Raw genomic sequence first — 14,198 nt, 5'->3', positions numbered from 1 at the left:
GTTCTTCTGAGCCCAATCATTGCTGCAGAGTGAGTCTTGCCAGGGATGCGGAATTCCCACTGCCTTTCATCTCTCTAGAAGTGGAGACTTTCTCCTGGCTTCCTGGTTCCTGAGACAGGAGATACAACTGCTCTCCAGGTCCCACACTTTTTCCGGGCCCTACTTCTATGGAGGCATCTAGTGAGCTGAACAGAGGACTCCCTCCAGGATTTTGCACTTCCTGGTTCTGCTGCACTCCTAGCTCTAGGAAGGAAAAGGGGGAAAAGGCAGGTTGACCCTTGTCTCTTTTGGTCTTATTTTGGAGGAGGGCATCCGTTCTCTCTCTGTCTCTCTTCCCCTCAATGGTTTATCTGTCCATGTTGCCACCAGGTGCTTTCTGTTCTGTGGCCTGCAGAGTTGGCTCCCATGCTCGTGGTGCTCCTCAAGCCAGTGAAAGAGATCCCACAGCCTTAACATCAGACTCCCAGTGCTCCCTGCCATATACAGAAGCCAGAGAAATGAAAGAGAGAGACTAGTCTCAATTCCCCCACTTCTACTGCTTCACCTCAGACTTGTTGAGGGGCCCAGAGAAAAGGAGTCACTCTGGACCCAAAATCAGATATAGCAGCAGCTGTACTGCTGTGTTACTGGTAACACTCTTGCAGAACCTGGGATCTACCCTCAGAACAAAAGTACAAGGGTCTCATGTCAATGTATGAAACAGGCAGTTCACCTGACCATTAGGAGAACAGTGAAATGGACCACCCACAAAGTGAATAATGCACAAAGTCAATATATACTGTCAAATGCACAAAGTTAATATAGTGAAAGGACCAATAAATATTTTGTTTGTTTCTTTCATTTTTTGCAATATTCGGGATTACTTGTAACAGTAGGTATAATTTTTTCATACAAGTGTGATTTTCAAATTTGACTTAACAACTGTCAAACTAAAATTTAAAATGGAGGATAACTACATAATGTAAAATTATTACCTCCATTTGAATTTATCACGCCAGAATACTTTTAAAAGCAACAAATCTAGAAGGAGAAGTGGAAGAGGGGACAGGAAAGAATGGGACACACAGGACTCCTGGTTATGGAAGAGATTGGGGGATCCTGGTATGGCAGAAGAGGGGCACACACAGCCTCTAATAGGAGAGAAGGAGGGAGGAAAGAGGGAGTTCCTATTTAGATCAAAGATCTTAATATTTTGCCATCATTAGCAGATATACACTGGTGTATCTGCCACACAAATCAGCTGATGCAATAGTCTGAAGATTAACTCTAACCAACAGAATAACAAACTGAAGGAAAGTCCATTAGCTGGAAAGGAAAAACAAAACTGACTGAACTTGTTTAAACTGCATGACTTATTACTGAAAGAGGTAACATGCTTGTGATTCATTAGCTATACAACACAGACTGCAACCTAACTTCCTTTCACTGAAGATCAATAAAATATATATGATATAGCTTTGTACATTTTGAACATTTCTCAACAATATGACCTAAAGCATAAGTGTTATCAGCAATCAAAGCTCTGAGGTGATGAACAATAATGAAAGAGATACTTGAGACCTGTGAACACAACAATTAACTTATCTGAATAATTATCTCATATAGTAGATTTTACAATAATAATTTCACGCATCTAGTTATATGGATATTGTATACAATTTACCTTTGTTAAGCTAATACAAATTTTCACTGTGTGTACCATTCCTAGCTAGCTGATAGAAGGTGACGGATTGGGAAGGGTGTTTTTTTCATGTTTCTGTCCTATGAAAGTATAAACAGTGCAACTATTACAACTAATGTTATTTTGTATTAATCTCAACTTCATTCAAGGATCTTAAGGCTAGTCTACAATACAGAGGCTATACAACTCTATTGGCAAAAAACCCTTGTGAAGATAGTGTACACCAATAAAACAAGTTCTTTTTCTAATATAGTTAAACCATCTCCATGAATGACATAGGCTATACCTACAAAAGAACTGCTTTTGCCTGTATAAGCTGCACCTACATGTGTGGGAGGGGGCTGCTGGCATAGCTATGTGGGTTAGGGATGTGGTTTTTTCACACTACTAAACAACACAGCTATGCCAGCAAAACTTTGTAGTGAAGATCTGGCTTTCAAGCACTTTACAAACATTATTTAAGGTAAGCCTGACAAACTCTTGTTAAGTAAGAACTGTAAGCAGATGCCCCATTATTCAGATGCAGAAACTGACAGGTGAAAGTCACTGAGCTCAACAGAAGAGATGGGAATAGAACCCACAAGTCCTGGCTCTCAGATCTTTCCTCTTCCAATTAAACCAACACATAAGAATTAAAAGTTAATCTTCATATGCACCCATATTTCTTAAAAAAATCATCATTCCCTTGTATTGTTAATTTAATGAGGGCACTCCTATTTAAATAGTGAAGTCTGTCCTTTTGATTAGCCTGGAATTAGGAGATACTGTTGCAGAGAAAGATTGTACTGTGTAACTCCACATGCAACTTACTTCACATTCAGGTTGGTCCACTGTGGTTTTACATAAAAGCGACAAATTCTATGAAAAACCTAATGACTGCAAAGTAACATTTGCACGTTCCAGGCTACGACTACACTACCCATATCGGTGGCGAGCGATTTTTTTTTTCATCGATATATCGCGGCGTCTCATCTAGCGATATATATCGATCCCCCCCAACACTTATCGATTCGAACTCCACCGCCCGAGCGGCGTGGCGGTGTCGGAGGATGGAGAGGACATCGATCCCGCGATCGTGTGAGTGGGTAAGTTATAATATAAGAAGATACTACTTTCAGCTCGTTTCTTATTCGCTAGCTTATCGTGATCTTATATCGATTTTTTTTTTCAGTTAGCACCCCAGCATTATAATTCTCCAAACTTAAGGCTAGCATCAAAAGAATTACAACTTGCTAAAGGCGGCAATGGGTCAGTTTTAACATCTTAGTTAATTATATGACTTAATTAATAATGATACATAACAGCCAACATACTGGGTCAGACCAATGGTCCATGTAGCCCACGATCCTGTCTTCTGACAGAGGCCAAGGCCAAGTTCTTCAAACAGAATGAACAGAACAGGCAATCATTGAGTGATCCATCCCCTCTCGTCCACTCCCAGCTTCTGGTAGTCAGAAGCTAGGGACACGCAGAGCATGGGGTTGTATCCCCAACCATCTTGGCTAACAGCCATTGATGGATCGTCCCCCAGGAACTTATCTAGTTCATTTTGGAACCCCATTATAGTTCTGGCCTTCAAAACATCCCCTGGTATTGAGTTCCACAGGTTGACTGTGCATTGTGTGAAACAGTACTTGCCTTTTGTTTTAAACCTGCTGCCTATTAACCTCATTGGGTGACCCCTTGTTCTTGTGTTATGTGAAGGAGTAAATAACACGTCCTTATTCATTTTCTCAACATCATTTGTGATTTTACAGACCTCTAGCATATCTACCCCTTTAGCCGTCTCTTTCCCAAGCTGGAAAGTCCCAGTCTTTTAACCTCCCCTCATATGAAAGCTATTCCATAGGCTTAATAATTTTTGTTGCCCTTCTCCGTACCTTTAATTTTTATTTTTTATTTTTTTTTAAGATGGAGCGACCAGTATTCAAGGTGTAAGCACATCATGGATTTAATATGGTAGCATTCTGATATTTTCTGTCTTCTGATTTATCCCCTTCCTAATGGTTCCTAACATTCTGTTTGCTCAATGTGCAGCGACAGTCAAAAAAGCTAATGTTTTCAGAGAACTATCCACAATGACTCCAAGATCTTTCTTGAGTGGCAACAACTAATTTCAATCCCATCATTTTGTATGTATAGTTGGGATTAACGTGTCAAGGTGACAAAGAACCCTAATTGTAACCCAAAGGAAGATTATGAACAGTTGATCCCAAGCATACATCCCTGTGGACCAATGGTCTAAGCACAGCTGTCTAGTTGATCCGCTTAGCCCTGGTCTACACTGGGGTGGGGTGGGGGAATAACGTAGCTGAAGTTGACGTACTTAAATCGACTCACCGTGGTGTCTTCACCACGGTGAGTCAACTGCTGCCATTCCCCCATCAACTCTGCTTGCGCTTCTCGCGGCACTGGAGTACAGGAGTCGCCAGGAGAGCGCTTGGGGGTTGATTTATCACATCTAGACTAGACACAATAAATCAATCCCCGCTGGATTGATCACTGCCCACCAATCCAGCGGGTAGCGAAGACATACCCTTAGTCTACTTAATGCTAGACACTTCATAGCTTGTGTAGGCTGAGCTCAATGCACACACCATGGGCTTCCTCTCATTCCCTCTCTACAAGGTGTGCGCGCACCATCCTCTTCTTTTTCAGGGATTCCCTGCAACTTCCCTGGGAGGGTGGGGGGTGGATGTGTGTTTCTATCTGTCTCCCATTCTACCCTCTTCCTGTTACCATGGTCTCCCATCACCCCCTCCCCCCATCACTATATCTTTTTGAACTCCATTCCCCTCTTTGCCACCCATCGCCTCCATTCCCTTCAAGCCAGGGGCTCTGTGTGCCCCCCCATACCAGGGTCCTCCAATATCCCCCCCGTGTGCCCCATTCCCACTCTCTTCCAATCCCACTTCATCCAGGCCAGGGCCTCTGGGTGAGCCTCCTTCTGGATCCCAGGGTCCCCCATTATCTCCCCCATGGCAAAGACTCCTCTCTCCGCCCCCATGCCAGAGGCTCTGTCTGTCATAGAATCATAGAATATCAGGGTTGGAAGGGACCTCAGGAGGTCATCTAGTCCAACCCCCTGCTCAAAGCAGGACCAATCCCCAGACAGATTTTTACCCCAGTTCCCTAAATGGCCCCTTCAAGGACTGAACTCACAACCCTGGGTGTAGCAAGCCAGTGCTCAAACCACTGAGCTATCCCTCCCCCCATCCCCGATTCCCACCTTTCCCCTCATGCTAGGAGCTCTATATGTGCCCCCTTCCCCAATACCAGGATCCCCCATCTCTTCTCTAGTAAGGGTTCTTTATGCCCCATTCCCATCTCTCCCTACGCCTCACTACCACATTCTCCCTTTCATGCCAGGGCCTGTGCGCGTGTGCACACACCCTTGCCCTCTCCCCCCTTATTCTTCTGTCTGGGAGAGAAGTCATTCAGGATGTCTAGAGGTTAAACTCTATTGGGAGGAAAAAACTGAGATAAAATAGGGTATTGTTATGCTGGAAGGCGTTAACTTTGTGCCAGCTATCAGTTCTTTGACTGGTAGACAATTACAGAGATGCATGAGGCTGTGGCTGTGCTAAAGAGTTGGCAGCTGCTTCACGTGTCTCCCATTTTCCCCCCTTCAGGAGAAAAATGTGGACAGCGCGAGAGCTTCTCCCATCCATATAGCTACTGTCTTGCAGGTAAACTCATTGGCAGAGAGCGTCTTCACCAGACATGCTACAGCAGGTGTGCTGCTGTAGTGCTTCTAGTGCAGACTAGCACTCGGTTTTCCAATTTCCCCTCAGATCAATAGGTTTCCGCCCGCTGATGCCTAAAACATTCTCTGAAATTCTGGAATGGATTAGGTATGATGTTCAAAACCTATTATATTACATACAAATTGAGCATAAGGCCTTCAAAAAGCTTGGCCAATAATTTCTGAATGGTATATATTTCAAAATATTTCCCAGGTAATGTCACTAGCTAAGAAGAAAATCTCTTAGTACTTTTAAACCTGCTACAGTCTCTTGAATCAATATGATTATGTTATAGCAGGGGTGGCCAAACTGTGGCTCGTGAGCCACATGCGTCTCTTTTACCATTAAAGTGTGGCTCACAGAGCCCCTCAGACCACTCCACATTCTCCACCTACCAGACGGCCATGGGGGCGGGGCTCAGGATCTCTGCTTTGCAGCAGGATGGTGAGGTAGGGGCTTCTGCCCAGCGGGGAGGGGGGTTTTGGGGATTCAGCCCTGCCCCCCATCAGATGCCTCTTGTGGGACTGAAGCCTCAAGCCCCAGCAGATGTGCCCCAGCTCTGGAATTTATGAAGATTGTCATATGTGGCTCGGAGGGCCAGTAAGTTTGGTCACCCCTGTACTATAGGATAAATGTATTTCAAGTGTACAGACTAATAGAACACCTTCTTTAAATTCATTTGGGTGAAAATCCACTCTACCCAATTACTAAACAGGGGCCTCAAATGTGGTGAATGCCATGGAGAAGTGTTACAAAAAGCACGTAAGAGGAAAGCATTGCTGATGCTGTTTAAAATTGCTAAGAAAGTCTGCAGGCAGCAGCAATATGCCTTTTAGGTGAAAAAGATCATGTGCAAAGCTGAAATACAGACGGACTTTTACATTTAAAAACCATGTTGCTAAATTAATTATGCAATTTTAAATGGAGGATGTTATGTTAAAATGTTATACAAACAGCTACTAGCTCCCTCTTCTTTTCAAAATAAATGATAGTTCAAAAACAAAGTTTTACTCTGCAATTATTTTCCCTAGAGTCTGAAACAATTGTACTTTGATTCTCCCCTTTCCTTTTTAAAATTGGCACCGTCGTTAACACCATGATACCAATACCAGCGACAGTCTGGCAAATCTGAATAGAGCCACATTAACTGAAGATGAACGTTTTTAATATGGTAAGAGCAATTTTCCTTCACTACCAATTAGAAATTCAAATTCTGACCAAATTCTGCACAGAGGGGAAGATCATAATATTAGTTAAGATCAGCTGACTTACATAACTGCTTCTTAGTCAGATTTTTCATTCCAGGACTGATCACTGGCACCACTGATTTCAATGTATGGGTTTTTGTTAAAGACCGATTCCAGTTATAAAAAAGGAACCAGAAGCAACTTAGGCTATTTCTACACTACGGACCTTACAGCAGCACAGTGTACCGCTGCAGCTGTGCCGTTGTAAGGTCTCCTGTGTAGCTGCTCCACACCAGCAGGAGAGAGCTCTTCTGCTGGCATAATTAAACCACCCCTAACAAGCGGCAGTAGCTATATTGGTGGGAGACACTCTCCCGCCAACATAGCGCTGTCCACACCAGTGCTTTTGTCAGTGAAATTGTCGGTCAGGGGTGTGGTTTTTTCAGCAAAGTTTTGACAACAAAAGTGCAGTGTAGACAAAGCCTTGGCAAATGTACAATAATTCCAATTATTCTTTATTGAAATTAAATGTATATGCACACACATGAATTTCTATATGTATAGTAAATTATCTTTGTAACCTATGATACCAGTTGATTTTCAGTTAGTGCATATATAAATAACACCACACTATATAATTTGAATGAAAAATACCTAGCATTGATGTACCACTAAGGTAGTAAACTTAAATATTTAAGAGTTAGAAAACTCCAAGTGATATTTACTTACCACATTGTACATCCTCTATATGTTGTGTTTTGTATTAACAATAATGTCTAAATACAGGTAAAAGGGAAAATATTTATAGAATATATTTGAAATATATTTATAGAATGTGTGTGAAATACAACCAATTTAACATTTAATTGGTTGGGGTTTTAGCTCTAATGTTGCTTTTTAGCTATTTACCTAGCACAGTTTACAAACTCTGCAGTCTTTGCTAGAAGAGTTTGCAGGTTCCTTGCTGTGAACAAATGGTTAGTTACAAAAATGCTGTAAAGCTCCTTAGTCTGGAGCCACTTTAAAAGCTCCACTACCCATTACTTTAAAGCCATTAAGTCTGTCAATCCTACAGTCTCCTTCTGCTTTAGCAGCTTTGCTCTAACCAAACAGCTGTGCAATTAACCGGGTGCGCATACAGAGGCACCACATCCATCAAGCTTAATGGAGTTTTCTCCTGCATGTGCTCCACCTTTCATTTACAAATGTTCATAACTTACTTTAAAATCAATTTATTTGTGTAACCACAATTACATTCTTATTCATTTATGCCAGACTTCAAATCCAGCATGCAAGTAAAAACTCAGGTCCTGAGCTACGGCTGAGTTGTACTCAGCACAGTTGAGGAGGGGTCAAAAGTGACTTTAAGGCCTGGTCTACACTAAAAGTTAGGTTGTGAGAAATCCACATCCCTGAGCAATGTAGTTAAGCCAACCTAACCCCCAAGTTAAATGGTAGGTTGACTGAAAAATTCTTCCACCTTTACGAGAGGGAGTAGCTAGGTTGATGGATTACCTACCCCAATAAGAGAGTCCCTCATGTTGATGCATGTAGTGTCTACACTGAAGTGTGACAGCATTTCAAGTATAGACAAGCCCCAAGTTTTTACTCTGATCTGGGGTTGTGTGACATCCAGTGCCAATTAGAGCAATCTCAAAGCTGCTCTATTTTAAGACTGTTGCTAATAGTCCCAATGGGCAGTTCAAGCACCCAGAGATCACTGTTCAATAGAAGTAGCTATAGTTTTAGTTAAAACAGATATCAGTATGTTTAATTAACAAATGTGGTATTACTGTTGAAAGCAGTTTTAAACTTGTCTATGGCAGAGCTTCCCCTGGTCAGGTGGGAGCTTTTTGGTAAAATTCCTTAGTATTCACACAGCTTACCTGAATCAGCTACACAAACACTGACCAAAACTGTATTCTATTAAACACAACAATATTTATGCACATTATATCAGCAGTTAATTCAGTAAAGTTACAAGATGTGAGAGCACCTGAACTAGAAAACAAAGAAAAACACTGATTTACACAGGATTCACAATCTTTTAGTCTTTATGTCTATAAAGCTGTTCTACAGAAAACAGGACCTCTGTATGACAATCTACTCCCTTACTCTACACTAGTGGCTCTCAACCTTTCCAGACTACTATACCTCTTTCCGGATTCTGATTTGTCTTGCATACCCCCAAATTACATCTCACTTAAAAACTACTTGCTTACAAAATCGGGCATAAAAATATAAAAGTGTGACAGCACACTATTACGGAATAATTGTTTACTTTCTCATTTTTACCATATAATTATACAATAAATCAACTGGAATATAAATTTTGTACTTACATTTCAGCGAATAGTATATAGCGCAGTATAAACAAGTCATTGTCTGTATGAAATTTTAGTTTGTACTGACTTCGCTTCTGCTGTAGACTGTTGTAAAATTAGGCAAGTATCTAGATGAGTTGATGTACCCCCAGGAAGACCTCTGTGTACCCCTGGTTGAGAACCACTGCTCTACACTAACTTTCTTTCCTCAAAGCTGACAGAAAGTTTAGTTGCTACAATGGCCACTAAATGCCTTAATCGCTCTTTGTTATCTGTACGTGTATTAATCTATACTTTCTGTTTTAACCACATGACTGTATTATGGCAGTCTCTGTGTGATGATAATCTTTCAACAGCTTCATTTGGCAAGCAAAAACCCACAATAGCCACTTGGCAGTGAATCACTTTCTCTTAGCTGCTGTTTTGAACAACACTCTCGTGAACTAACTGTAAGAAGCTTGTGTATTTATTAGTTTACTTTAGATAGAAAACAAACTGTTGTTGCTCAGACCTGAACAAAAAAAATTGACCTTCAGGGAGAGGCCAATCCTGGAAATTTTCAGCAAATTACAAATGGCTGAACATGGTGTTAGAATGGAAATTCTTATGATACCTTAGCTACAGTTGTTCCTGATGCCCTGCTATAATATTAAACTACAATTTACAATAACCAAATCTAACCAACTTCCCTGGAATTGGAGTCAATACCTCATTTATAAGGCAAGGCAGCAGTAACAATGCTGATACAGAACCTTTGATTGATGCCACTGAGGATTACTGCACCAGCAGCTTAAATCATGCTGATAAAGTCAGAGGGGAAAAACAGTCATCACCAGTAGTTTTATACTCTCATTAACTCATTCAAACATGGCAAGGTGTGCAACCCTTTCATTATAATGGATAGGGCCTACCAAATTCATGGTCCATTTTGCTCAATTTCATGGTCACAGGATTTTAAAAACAGTAAATTTCATGATTTCAGATATTTAAATCTGAAATTTCATGCTGTTGTAATTGTAGGGGTCCTGACCCAAAAAGGAGTTATAGGGGGTGGGGGGTCTCAACGTTATCGGGGGGGGGGGGGTTGCGGTACTGCTACCCTTACTTCTGCACTGCTGCTCGTGGCAGCTCTGCCATCAGAGCTGGGCAGCCAGAGAGCGGCAGCTGCTGGCCAAGAGCCCAGCTCTGAAGGCAGTGCCGCCACGAGCAGCAGCACAGAAGTAGGGATGGCATGGTATGGTTGTGATACTTGATTATGGCATAACTATGAAGTATTTTATGCAAGATAGGTCATGTGAGATATTGAAAAGCTTATGATTTACTGAATATGGTTATCCTATTTGTATGCATGTATCATTTTGGTATCTGAAGTTAAGAATATTGTCTATGCATCTATTACAAATGTGTTTACACCTGGGGAACGTCCACTAGGCAGAATGCAATCAGTCTAGAAAGCTGGCTGGGAAGGGCCATTAGAGAGAACAGGTCTTAGAAAAAGCTAATCTCCCACCGGGTAGCCTTCCTGAAGATGCTACAAACAGCCTTTGAGTCATGGTGGCTGTGACCTTACAATGATATGTGACTAAGTCACCTGGTACTGGACTCCATCTTGGAATACCAGGGTTTTTCCACCGACCAAGCGTGGGAACCAAGCTTGGAGACAAAGGGTTCCCGCCATATGCATAAGCTATTTAAGGCAGGGGAGTGACCTCATCATCGTTCTTCACTGACTTCCTGCCCAAAGAGGCTCTGGGAACGACCTGAGGAACAAGGACTGAACTGGGGGAAGTGCTGGACCCAGGCTAGAGGGGTTTCTAGACTGTGAAAGGAATACCTGGGTTTTTTAAAGCTGTAAGCATGGGAAGCTGGCCCCTTAAGAATCTCTGCAACTGGCTTAAATCATCATTTAGGGTGAGAAGTTGCCACTCATATCCAATCTCTTTAGTATATTATGCTTAGATTGCGTTTTTGTTTATTTGCTAGGTAATCTGCTTTGATTTGTTTGCTATCCCTCATAATCACTTAAAATCTACCTTTTGTAGTTAATAAATTTGTTTTTGCTTTATCACAAACCAGTGTGGGAGAGTTATATCTTGGGGCAAAAGGTATTGTATATTCCCTCTCCACATTGAGGGAGTAGACGAATTTCATGAGCTTATACTGTACAGATCACTGTGCAGTGCAAGACTGTATAATTTTGGGTTTACACTCCAGAGCGGGGTATGCACTTGGGTAGCTGGGCAGTTCCTTAGCTGAAGCCTTCCCATGCAGAGCTGATCTAAGCATCTGTATACAACTGCAGCTGGGTGTGTCTCTACCTGTATGTGTGCTGGAGAAAGCTTGAGGGCCTGTCACATCAGTGCAGTGTAAAGGGAGCCCAGGCTGGTGGGTCAGGAGGGCTCAGTGGTACCCTAGTTCCAAGTGGCACCCCGGGGGGAACCCATCACAACGGTATTCCCACACTTACTTCTGCGCTGCTGCCTTCAGAGCTGGGCCCTTGATCAGCAGTTACCCCTCTCTGGGCGCCCAGCTCTGAAGGCGGCAATGCAGAAGTAAGGATGGCATGGTATGGTATTGCCAGCCTTACTTCTGCATTGCTGCTGGCTGGGTGCCTGGCCAACAGCCACCGCTCTCCAGCTGCCCAGCTCTGAAGGCAGCGCAGAAGTAAGGTTGGCAATACTGTGACCCCCTTAAAATAACCTTGTGACCCCCCCTGCAACTTTTGGGTCAGGACCTCCAATTTGAGAAACGCTTGTCTCTCCATGAAATCTGTATAATATAGGGTAAAAGCACACAAAAGACCAGATTTCATGGGTGGAGACCAGATTTCACAGTCTGTGACATGTTTTTCATGGCCGTGAACTTGGTAGGGCCTTTATGATGGACATAGGAGCAATGCTGAAGAAGAGACCTTTCCCCTGTAGTGGTCTAAGAATAGATAATGAATGATTTAAAATTATTCTAATTCCATTTTGAAGGCATGTGATTTATTTACTCAGCTAAGCTCAACTCAGCTGCATCATTTAATTCCCAGCAAGATTTTTTTTAAACCCATTTTTCTGGCTGGTTGACTGAAACAGAGGGGGGCCAAGTTACTGACCAAGGTTACACCAGGTCAGTAACTCATTTTAAAATTAGAACCTAGAGTCTTGTTTTTTTTTCACTGCTAGACCACATGACCTTCTATGGTACAAACTGAGAAGTAGGGAAAAGCCCAGCAAAGAATTAAAACAAACAAACCAAAAAGTCAGCACCACCACCTACACCCTATGCCTTCTGGGAAATATAACTCGCAAAATATTTTGACTACAAGTTTTAACCAGTGCAATTAGTAATTTGTTAACACCCTTGTTGGCAGTCTCAGCAGAGGCTTCTAATGGAAATGGCAAGGAGACAAGTACCCTCCTTACTTCTACAGAGGGTCCACTCCAAGAATGGACTGAGACTTTTTGATGGGAAAGTTAGGGGAAGCTTGAACTGATATTGCCCATGGCACTGTGTGTTCTCTGGACTTCAATTCCAGGGCTGTTAATCTAGCATCTTTTATGGGCACTACATTGTTTTCAACAATTCATTTATTTTTTATAAAAATTAAAAGCAGAAGTGTATCATAGATCAATTTACAGTTCAATCTCTTTTTAAAAGCGGAGATTAGATAGATATTCTCTTTGTTTAGAGAAAGACAAATACTGCATGAAAGCTGGAACATTTAGAATACAATATATTAGCAGTATGTTAATACTGTTAGACCACGGCAGATTATGAAAGTTCTCATTTTTCATATGTCAATACCAAAAAGAGGAACTAGTTTGTTTACTGCCTGTGAGAATTTTTACAAGAATCTTGTTAATCTGATATTAGATTATCGTAGGGTCTTTTTGTAAACCACATATGCATCATGTCACCAGATGTTTAAAACAGTTCTTAGACATATACAAGCTTGCAGACAGAGGAAGCAAGGCAACTCAGAGTCAAGAGTTATGGGTATTCTTTCATATATGAGGTCTACATGCTGCCACAGGGGAAAAGGTCAACTTAAATCTTAAATATTTTATGAGATAAAGGATATTTCATCAATTCATATTTGGGTAGGAAGAGACAAGTTGAAGGGAAGGAAAAAGACAGCAAGAAAGGCAGGGAAGCACATGATCATTTATTTATAGCACTACATTTGCAAAAGGTAATGGTCACTGGCTCAAAACAATCTTAGCTGGCACAAGACAATGAAGACAACAGTTGAAGTATGGTCAGATAAAAAGGGATTACTGGGAGGAGAGCAAGGTATGAAGAAGTCCTGGAATGAGTTTAGCAGGGCTTACGAGGAGGAGATTGGGAGTGGAAATGATGGAGAGGAAATGGCAGACTCTTTGAAGCATAGGGAGCAGTATGAATGAAGAAAAAGATAAAATAATAAGCAACAAGGAGCAGGTAGAGCATAGGAAGAAATTAATAAAGTGAATGGGGTAAGATTATGTATGACCTTGAAGGTGAGGACAAGGTGCTTGAATTTCGTGTGGTAAAAAAACAGGAAGGCTGTGAGGGATTAAAGAGATGAAATGAGAGCAGTAAGAAAGTTACACCAATCAAAACAACTGACTTCCAGGGCGTAGGGAAAATGGTTTTGAACATAGGGATAGTAAGGAAAACACAGACAGCGCTAAGAGGAAGATGTGTCAGGATTTAGCATGAGAATGTACATGGGGGAAAGAGTAGAGGAAAAAATAAAAAATGATACAGCAATGGGAAGAATAGTGGAACTGTATCAATGGTGATTAGAAAGAAGAGGAAGAGACAAACTGGGAGGAAAAGAAGAAATTCAGTTTTATAAAGATAACAGCAAGACATTCAACAGGAGATGCCTGAGACAGCTGAAGATGCAAAAATGAACAAGGCTGGATGCCAGGGCTAGAAGGGTTTATGCAGGATTCATTGGCATAAAGGAAGCCACCAGAGTGGAGATGATCCTTTAGACAGCATAACAGGAGAGAAAGCCCTTTTTCTTTCAAAGTATCTATTAAGTGCTGGGAAGAAACTAAACACAGACTGTCACATGGAGACACAGAACACTTCACTTTGGCTCCTCAACACCTGTAAACATCATGTATCCTGCTGGTAGTGTCAACACTAAGTGCCGCCAAACAACAAACATTGCTGGCTCTGTTTTCCCGTTGCCTTACATCTAATCACCAGAAGCACTGTTCTAACCTTCTAACTCTGCTTCTGGGAGTGTATGGTATACTGAATCCCATCCCCCCTTCCT

The 14,198-nt window shown here is 41.8% G+C and overlaps 1 protein-coding gene across 1 annotated transcript in view; it reads right to left on the bottom strand.

The window, feature by feature from the left end:
• The window catches only part of DARS1 (aspartyl-tRNA synthetase 1), a 68,232-nt gene that overhangs the window by 32,263 nt on the left and 21,771 nt on the right, over positions 1-14,198 (bottom strand). The window lies entirely within an intron of this gene.

The sequence above is a fragment of the Mauremys reevesii genome, linkage group 11 (assembly GCF_016161935.1).
Source record: "Mauremys reevesii isolate NIE-2019 linkage group 11, ASM1616193v1, whole genome shotgun sequence".
In the NCBI taxonomy this organism is placed as follows: domain Eukaryota; kingdom Metazoa; phylum Chordata; order Testudines; family Geoemydidae; genus Mauremys; species Mauremys reevesii.
This window is presented reverse-complemented; position numbering and strand designations above follow the sequence as displayed.